Below are 9,215 nucleotides of genomic sequence, written 5' to 3'. Positions count from 1 at the left end.
GAGATTCCTTCCTCATATACTAAATGAAGTCACACTTCTTTATCTCACTTCCCTGCACTTATTAGAAATTTGCCTCGTCCTGAGGCAGGGAATCCTGTTCTTTGAAAAGGAACCCAGCAGGCTGAGAGGCACACTGGAGCTTGCCTTTCCCCAGAGCACAGCAAAAGGGATTCAAACTGCTCTGTGCAGGAATCAGAACATCAGAGACCTGCTTATCTCCTGCCCCCTTCTCCTCCAATGCCCATGCCTCTGGCCCCTTTACTCTTCTTCTGGCACACAGCACCCTCACACATCTCCATGCTTTTGCTCATGCTGTTCTCTCTCTCTGGGATGTCACTATTGTCTACCTGCTTGGTTAGTTCACTTACTCACCCAACATTTATTGAACACCTGTTGTGCACCTGGCATCAGAAGAATAAGAAGAATCTGTCCCTACCCTTAAGAGGCTCACATTCCGTTGAGGGTAGGGGATAGACAAGTAAATGGATAATTGTGAAATTCTTATCCTCGAAGATCTGGCTCAATTATCACTTACCCTGTAAAGTCTCCTTCCCTCTCATTCCTCGAACAGAACTGACTATTCTCTTTGAGTGACCCCTCTGCCCAGGTTGCTGATCAAGTGTTTTCCACATCAAGGTAGAATCAGGAGCATTGATGTCTGTATTGACTGCACGATCGTGAACTCCACTGAGGAAGGTCTGTATCCTATTTATCTTTGCATCTTGTTTCTATAACTTATTATGTGTTTTGGAGCAAGTGACCTAATTTCTCTTCTTATGTATAATATGGAACTAACCCCAGGACCCGCTTCCAAACTGTGTTGAGGATTGAAGAGATATTGCACACATAGCTTTAGCTTTCAGGTACCTTTGTTATTATGTATAGACTTTGCATTCGTCAAGTATTTGCTGAATTACTGACCGATTAATGAATGGGATGTAATCCTTACTTTTAATTAACTTACAAATTTAGGAAACAAGATGAGTGTAGAAAAGAGAGTTAACAGGGCAATGTGGTACAGTGAAGGGGCTTTGGATCAAGAGATAGAGGACTCAAGATGCTAGCTTCAACATGTGTCCTCTGGAACAGTGGTTCTCAACTGGGGTGACTATGTTCCCCCCCACCCAAGGGGACATTTGGCATTGTCTGGAGACATTTTGGTTTTCACAACTGGAGATGGTGCTACTGGCATCTGGTGGGTGGAGGGATGCTGCTAAACATCATGTAATGCACAGGAAAATCCCCTCTGCACCTCTCCTACCCCAAACTAAGAATTATACAGCCCAAAATGTCCATTAGTTCTGAGGTAGGGAAACCCTGTTCTAGAGCCTTCCTACTCAAAGTGTGGTTCACAGACCAGTAGTCTTCATATCATCTGGAGCTTGGTAGAAATGCAGAAACTTGGGCCATAGCTGAGACCTACTGAATTGAAATTTCCATTTTAGCCAGATCACCACTATGTGAAAAATATGCTCACTAAATTTTGAGGAACAGTGTTCTAGAAGGGTGCTTTTCAATCTTTGAGACTCATTAGAATCACCCAGGGGTCGTGGTGGTGGGGTTAAAAATCCCAACGCCCAGGCCATGCCCTATGATCTTAATTAAATCAGAATCTCCGGGGTCATACCTAGGCATTGGTACTTTTAAAAGCTCTCCTTATTGATTCCAATATGCAGCCAAGGTTGAGAATCACTGATCTAGGAGCTAATAGTCTGATGGAATGGAGAGACCTATTAGTAGATTGAAGTGCATGGTGATAGCTGATTTTGAAAGAACGCAGCCCAGATGGAGGACATTAAACCATCAATGGTGACCAGTTTGTTGGAAGCAGTGGGAGCCCAGAGCCCCCACTAAGACAGGTGTTATCTTGGGCAAGTCATTCCCCATGCCCACCACGAACCCCATGTCCAGTGTTGTCTCAGTTTCTTTGTCTATTAAGAGAAGATCTTCAAACTGCCTTCTCCCTCAAACCTTCTGAGTGGCCCATAGTATGGCTTAATGAGGGTTTGGTGCATGAATGAACAAATGAATGAATGATCTTATACTATGTGAAGCCAGTGGTATAGACAACAGATGATCTAGGAGTTCAGGAGCAAGGAGTCACTCATCAGTGACAGCTTCATGAAAGAAATAGGATTTTGGTGGGGGCTCTGGGGCAAGCCCTCCAACAGAGGAAGAAAACACACATCTATTTCCTTTTGTTCCCGTTGGGGAAGGGATCTTCCTTGGGCTCAGTGCCTTCCAAAGGTGATGCATCAATCCCAAACGTCTCCCACCTTGATTTCTAAGGAACACGGGTCCTTATTTTAACATAGCTGTGTGTCATTAGCAGCCATTTTTAGAGATCAGCAGGTAGGGGCTTCTCTCCCTTATGGGGTTGGAGGAAAAAAGGTTCTACAACTTTCCACAGCCCCTGCCACCTGGTGCTCTATGCGGAGCAGGAGACCGGTTCCTCTGTAACCCCCTGCACATTAAAGCTCTTCACTTCTTAAAACAGATGATGGCTTTAAACACCAGAATGAAGGGTTGGAAATGGACTTAACCTCATCAAACACTTCCATATCTGATCTTACCTTCCGAGCTGTGGATCCTGGCCAACATGAAAGAGTTCCATTTGCAGGCTGACTTTCAATGTGAGTTTTATTCCTCTCTCAGAGTTTTGCCTGTCATGCCAGGTTGGGGAGCAGGGTAGGGATGTGGTTGGTGCTTGGTGGTAGATGGCCCTGTTCCTGGTATTTGGGGAGCTAGAGAGATGGAAAATGTCCCCCTCACCCCCCATGAGGCCAAGCTGGAGGATTTTTGCATTTCCCTGGGAAGGCTATACTCTGTCAATGAGCTGAGTTGAGAGAAGACATTTTCTTTTATCAGAGGCCAGCCTCTGCAAATCCTTCTTACGTTTGGGGTATTTTCTGTCCTATGAGTTTTGGAGGGGAGTAGGGGTGAGAAGAGACGGTGCCTACTTCTCAGCCCTCTTGGCAACTAGGTCAGGGACATGGGACCTGGTTTCAGTCAACAAGGGCTAGGGTTAGGGTTAGGGAAACCCCGTTGGGAGCTGTAGAGTGCTGTGGCCAAGCGACAGCCACCTTACCACTGGAGGTGGTACCACCCTTTCTTCCTCCCTGTCCTTCTCCTGGGCAGCCACGTGTGGTTCTTCTCCTCCAGCTGCACCTGGTGCAGAGCTGGTCTTGCATTCCTTGTCTCAGGTGACCCAAGTCTGGCACAAAGCCCCAGAGACATCTAGGATGAGGCAGGTGGGACTGGCATTAGGGGGAGGCCAGCAAGGCATGGAACAGACCCGGCAGGGCCTTGGTCACTCTCTTACAAAATTTTCCTTTTATCCTACAGGCAATGGGAAGCCACTGGAAGGTTTTAAATGCCAGGGGTTTGTGAGTGCAATTGGGAGATTTTGTGGTCAAATCTGAATTTTAAGATCATCACCGGCTTCTGTTGGAGAACGGATGCATGGAAGCAGCAAAGCCAGGCTAGTGATTCAGGTGAGCAGTGAGCTTGTCTGGACAAGGGTGGTGACCCCTCCATCTCCTGGATGCCTTTTCTCCATAGCCTGCTTCCAGACTTTTCCTTCAGACTCCCAGCTCCCCCTGCTGCCCGAGGGCATGCGTGTCTACCAGTGATGGATGCCCTGACCCACAGGCGGGGGTGGGGGGTAAGATTTGAGCCCTCAGCCATGCAGTAGGGTGAATTTTGAGGGTAGAGGCCCACTCTGTCTTGGTAATACAGAAACAAAAGTAACACCTGACAAAATATCGTAGTCTTGGAATTTTAAGCTTTTCAACTGCCAGGGGCTTTGAATGTCTTTGACCCCGGATGCCCAAGTGAGGCTTGGCTCTCCCATGCCACGCTTGCTCCGACGAGGGGTTGTTGAGTGTAAACAGGTTTGACAACAGGAGCCTCACTCTCTCCCCAGACCACTGATCTCCTTTGGACAATTCAATTGGATTTTCTCCTTTCTTTTGGACTCTGCCGTGCTGTTCTGGCTGTGTAGCACCCACACTTCCATGGCTGCCTATGTGGGTTGGTGGGGCTGAGCCCAGGATGAATCTCCCTCTGGGTCCCTGGGCCCTGGTCTAGAGGGAAGCAAGCCTCAGTCCTGGGTGAGAATTACTTGCGGTCCTGCTGCCAGGCTGAGGAAGATGCTGAGTTGCTGAGCACTGCTCTTATTCTCCAAGTGGCGCCTCCCAAGGTGCTCAACCTTCTCTTCTCACAGGCCAAAGGACTGACCAGAGTGAATCTGAAGCAAAGGAGAGCATGGCTGGAAATGACCTTGGGCTGGAGGTCCCCATAGGAAGCCATCAGCCCATCAAATCACCTTCCTCTTTGGCTCAGGCTTTGATCTCTCCTGAAATCCAGGTCAAAGCCAGGCCTCAGGCATCTTTCCCGAAAAGCTGTGGCCGATGCACCTTTGCCCGCATTCCGTTGGCCTCAGGACATCCTCGGATCCTCCTGGGTCCCCGCACTCCTGCAGTGTGGCGGGGAGCTGCCCGCTGGGACATAGGCCGAGCAATTAAGAAACTGCATTTTTCTCCTCCTCGCTTCCCTAATTGTTATTTTTTGTCCCTGCTTTCAAACCGTCCCTGGTTTTCATTTCATCTTGCCCCAGCCTGGTGCGCCCGGCAGAAAAAGCCAGCTTGCTCAGTGGGAGGCAATTTTCCCAGCGTGTCCAGCGATAATTCCAACACGACTGCTTTGTACATATAATTATAAAACCAGGGGCCACCAAAGTGCACCTATAGAGCAGAGTCTTGACTGTTCTTGGTTCTGTTTTAATTATTAAGCCTTAAAGCAAAAACTAGGTTTCAAAGAAAACTTTCTGTACAGTCCTCAATAGAGTTAAAGGAGGAACATTTTAAGCTGATGAGCTGACACTTGTAGAAGCAAATATATTAAATAAATCATGATTCGTTTTGGGGGCAAAGTCTGACTTACATCAACTCTGGAAAAAATGGATCTTAATGAGTGACAGTTGGGTGTTTTCTGTCACTTCCTGAGGTAATGGCCGCAAGCTGACATTGCTCAGTGGGTGTCTCATACTTCTGAACAAAAGTTTTTTGGAGTGAGATAGACAAGGTAGAAATCCCAAGGTGACTGGGAGGAATGTCTAATGAGTGGAAAGACATATTTACTGGCAGTCTGTATGTAAGCTGTGACAGTTGACAGAACTTGATTGTAACAAATATAGTTGATGAAGAAAGGGCTGACAGACTGAGAGAGGGGCCGTGGTGGGGGGCGGGGGGCGGAAGAGTCAAAAGCCCTGCCTTGCCTGAACCCTGTTACTGGTAAGTTGGATGCAAAGCTCAGAGTCATGAAAGGGAGCCTGGATCCTGCACTGATATCGAAACACAGAAATGTGTTGAGCTTGCAAGAGGTGCTAATGGGTTCAGACCTGTTGACCTTTCTGCCCATAAATTGAGAAGCTGATTTTTTTCTAGTGGCACCTGGAACCAGAAGATGACCCCCCAGCTCTAGGGACATATGTAAGTTCTGTGACTTTGGGACCCACTCTACCCATGCCTGTGGCCGGGGCAGATCTGGGGTCCTTCTTTGACGGATGCCTCACCTGGGCAGCTACCATGACCAAGAGCCACTGGGCTCTGGCCCTAGTGGGCACCGGTGAGGCTCACCTGGGGGTGGGATGGAGATTGAACAATGAACCCCCCGTAACCTTCCATTCTTGCGTGCCCTTTACCTCCTTCGTTCTGCGGCTCCTACCCCCCTCTACTCAATTTCTCCTCTGCACCCCACCCCTACCCTCTCCCCAGCACAAAAGGAGTGATTGGCCTCGAAAAGGCAGAGCTGACTGGCATATTAAATGGTGACACTTTGTAACTGACTGGTCAGGGCTTCAACAATCGGCTTGCCAATGAGCTCTGCACTTCTTCCCCCAGGCAAATGTCACACTGAAACTAAACAGGATCTTTTTTCATCCTACATGCTGTTTTCTATGCCACATATTATTTTATAGTTGAAAATAGGCTAACTCTTTAAAATGCACGGAGCCTGCTGTACTTTCATCGTGGGCTCATTTTGGAGGAGAGGCGGCCTGGGGGGGAGTGGGGGGAGCAGAGAGACTGTGTCGAGTGGCAGTGAAGTTTTGGTCAGCATCTTGACCTTGACTTTTTTTTTCTTTGAAGGGATGAATAAATGAAGGGAAAAATTAGAAAATTTTAAGGATCGAAAAGAAATGGGTGGAAATGAGGAGAGCAAAGGAGACTAATGAACCAGGAACATCACCCATCAAGATAGGAAGCTGACGTGTCGTCACCAGTTTCTTATTTCAAGTGACCAGGGCAAGTATTCCTTAACTACAGGTTGATTTTCTATCTGCTCTGTGATTTGGCAAATGGGATCCATTCCTGGTTAATTCCTCAGACCTGAGTGAAGTGGCAGTTCCCTGACTTTGATGTTGTCCCAATTAAATGGATAACTCTTTCCAATGGTCTTGGTTAACACAATCCACTTTCTCCAGGTTGGTTCTTGTTAATCTGATCCACCGGCTTGGAAGGAGAGCTTGGGTAAGCCAAAGCTAAGTGGAGTCCTTCCCAGGTCATGAGATATGGGCTGCCTCAGTGTCAAGAATCCTGATGTCATGGACTTCAGCTCAGTGGGTTAGTCCTTCCATTATGGACCAACGATTCCTGAAAATGTCCCCTATTATGGCTGGCTCAGTCAATTGGGGTGGTAGATGGAAGGGTATTATAACTCATCCAGGAGCTAGGCCTTCCTGTCAACGGGACAGGAATTTTTAGAATAAGGTTCCGAACATGAGGGGAAGTGGAGAACCAAGTAGAGAAGGCCTTGTAGCTCAAGAGAGAGGAGGCATTTGGTTTGAGTTGAGGCAGTTACATTCTGGGGAGAGATGAGACACAACTGTTCCTCTCTTCTACCCCAGAGGCATAGATCTATTATTATATATTTGTACTTTTTCTTAACTTGGACAAGTTACCTTTTCTTTCTGAGCTGCAGCATCCTCATCTGTAGGATAAAGTCAGTCTAGATAACTTTGGATGTCTCTTCCTGATCCAAGTCTTCTGGATTTCATGACCCACCAGAGCCGGTTCCAGGGCCTTCTACCGGGACATTTTCCTTCAGCTGATAACATCTTCAGGGCCGTCAGTTAGCCTGGAGCTCCGAAGCCATGAGGCCAGACTCAAAAGAATTTAGGGACGAGCACCCAACAGTATCCACCCAAAGTTAAGCCTGCCTGGCCTTGGCTTTCTAGAGCTAACAACTCCCCACAGATATGCTTCCGATGCTGCTGGCTGGTGTCTGGCAGGCCCAGGGGGCTCCTGGTGAGAAGGACCACGTGGAGAGGTCTCCAGAAATGGGGGTGGCCTCACTTTTCTACTGCAGAGAGGACCTCCCTACTGCCTCACTATGGGAGCAGGGAGGGGCCTGAGGAGGTGCCACATAGTTGTGTTTGGTCCTATCTTTCCGACAACAGGACAGGAAAACATTTCTCAAGGCTCCTCTGGCTCAGCGATCTTTCTCTTCTCCAAAAATTGTTTTCACGTGCAGACCCCACCTTGCAGCTCCAGCACTCACTAGCCCCAGTGCCAGCATGGGGAGGTGTGCCTTCTGGCCTCGCCTTGGCTGATAACTAGCTGTGCCGGGAAGTCTCAGGGCCTTCCATAGCTTTCAGCTTTGTCTTCTGTACATTTGTCAGACAATCCTGAAGCCTTCTGATGGAAGGTGGTGGAGGGACCCTGTCATTCACCTTCTTGACCTCTCTGCTGCCCCCCAACCCCCGTCAGCCTCTCCAAAGCATCTCTCCAGAGCCACCCAGCTTCTGGGGCGACATGACGTGTGAATGGCAGCCAGGGTCCCAGGGGCCCACCCCTCCAGCCACACTTGACTTCCCCCCACCATCTGCCTGAACTCATTCAGAGCGCAGGAGAGAAGGCGCAATCTCTGAGTTCACACCCTCAGCAGGTGGACAGCACTTTTCCTGTGGGCTGAGGGGTCTGCTGTGGGCTGGATGGAGTGTGGTGGGATCTCTCCTTTCGTTGAAGCTTCAGGTTATTGGCCACCAGGAAGGCACTGGATTCCTCCTTTCATCTTAGATAAGCACATTCTAGCCATTCTGGCTGCATGAGGTTGTCCCCTCTACTGATTCGTGGAGATAAGACAGCACCTGCCAGGATTAGCTTTTTGCTGTCCAGGGCTTTGTCTTCCCCCGGGGGCGGTGGGTGGAGAGCAGGAGCAAGAGGAGGTCTGTGCTCAGACCCCTGGTCTGGGGAAAACCCTTCACACTGGGGAATAGTGTCCCTTGCTTTGGAAAGCAGAAGTGTCGTGTTGCTGCTAACACGGTGCACCTAGGGAATGCTGGAGGTTGAGGGAGCTCTAGACAAAGTTGCCCTCCTTTATACAAGCAATCTGAACCCTCTTTAGAAACGTGGCTCCTGCAAATATGGGAGCAAAGCAGCACGGAAATGTGAGGCAGACTCTGCTCCTTCCAGTGAATGAGAGCTACTCCAGCAGGTGATTTTAGTGAGAGCTGAGCGCTAAGCCATCCAGCAGGCTTGCGACAAACCATGCCCTGTGCCAAGCACTTCACGCGGTTTATGTCACTTAATATAGCAACCCTCTGAGATGCGTCTCTTGTTATCCCTGTGTTACAGATGAGAAAATTGAGAGGAAGGCTAAGAAAAGGGTTCAGGATCACATAAATAGTGAAGAATGCAAAATCTGAGGTTTTGCAACTCCCTGGGAAACAATCTGTTATCCCTTCTGAACTGTGACGTCTTTGGCACAGCCACAGGCCAAGGCCAAGGGGATGGACTACACTGGATTCCTGTCCTGCTCAGACACTTGCTCGATGTGCCACCCAGACGCAACAATTCCTGCCGCGTGGGGTTGTTCCGAGGGTATGTGAAACACTCAGTGTCCGTGTGCAGTGCATGCCTGCCATCCCATAATAACGGTGCCGGACACTTGGGGCTCTGACTTTGTGGCAGGTGCATCTCAAGTCCCCCATGCACATCATTGCATCTAAAGGTCACAGTCATTCTGTAGATTACTCATTTTATCCCCTTTTCCCTGGAGAGAGAAATCAAGTGCAGAGAGATCAGGGAGTTCGTCTGAGATCGCACAGTGCATAGAAGTAGAAAGTCAGGCAGTCCGACTGCAGAGCCCACTTCCCCACCACTGTGCTCAACTACTTTCTCTTTTTACAGTGTCATTAGTTCAACACATATTTA

The 9,215-nt window shown here is 48.8% G+C and overlaps 1 long non-coding RNA gene across 1 annotated transcript; it reads left to right on the top strand.

Annotated features, from left to right (window-relative positions):
- Positions 1–606: 606 nt before the first annotated feature.
- On the top strand, positions 607–8,834 carry LOC141374681 (uncharacterized). Its single transcript, XR_012381764.1, has 5 exons — positions 607–696; positions 2,498–2,633; positions 3,346–3,494; positions 6,150–6,305; positions 8,637–8,834. It is a non-coding gene; the product is annotated as an uncharacterized lncRNA (long non-coding RNA).
- Positions 8,835–9,215: the final 381 nt, after the last annotated feature.

Source organism: Callorhinus ursinus, unplaced genomic scaffold (genome assembly GCF_003265705.2).
Source record: "Callorhinus ursinus isolate GAN/ISIS: 27379988/994484 unplaced genomic scaffold, GSC_fseal_2.0 scaffold20, whole genome shotgun sequence".
NCBI lineage: Eukaryota > Metazoa > Chordata > Mammalia > Carnivora > Otariidae > Callorhinus > Callorhinus ursinus.
The sequence above is the reverse complement of the archived record's forward strand: the minus strand, read 5'-3'. Positions and strand labels throughout refer to the sequence as shown.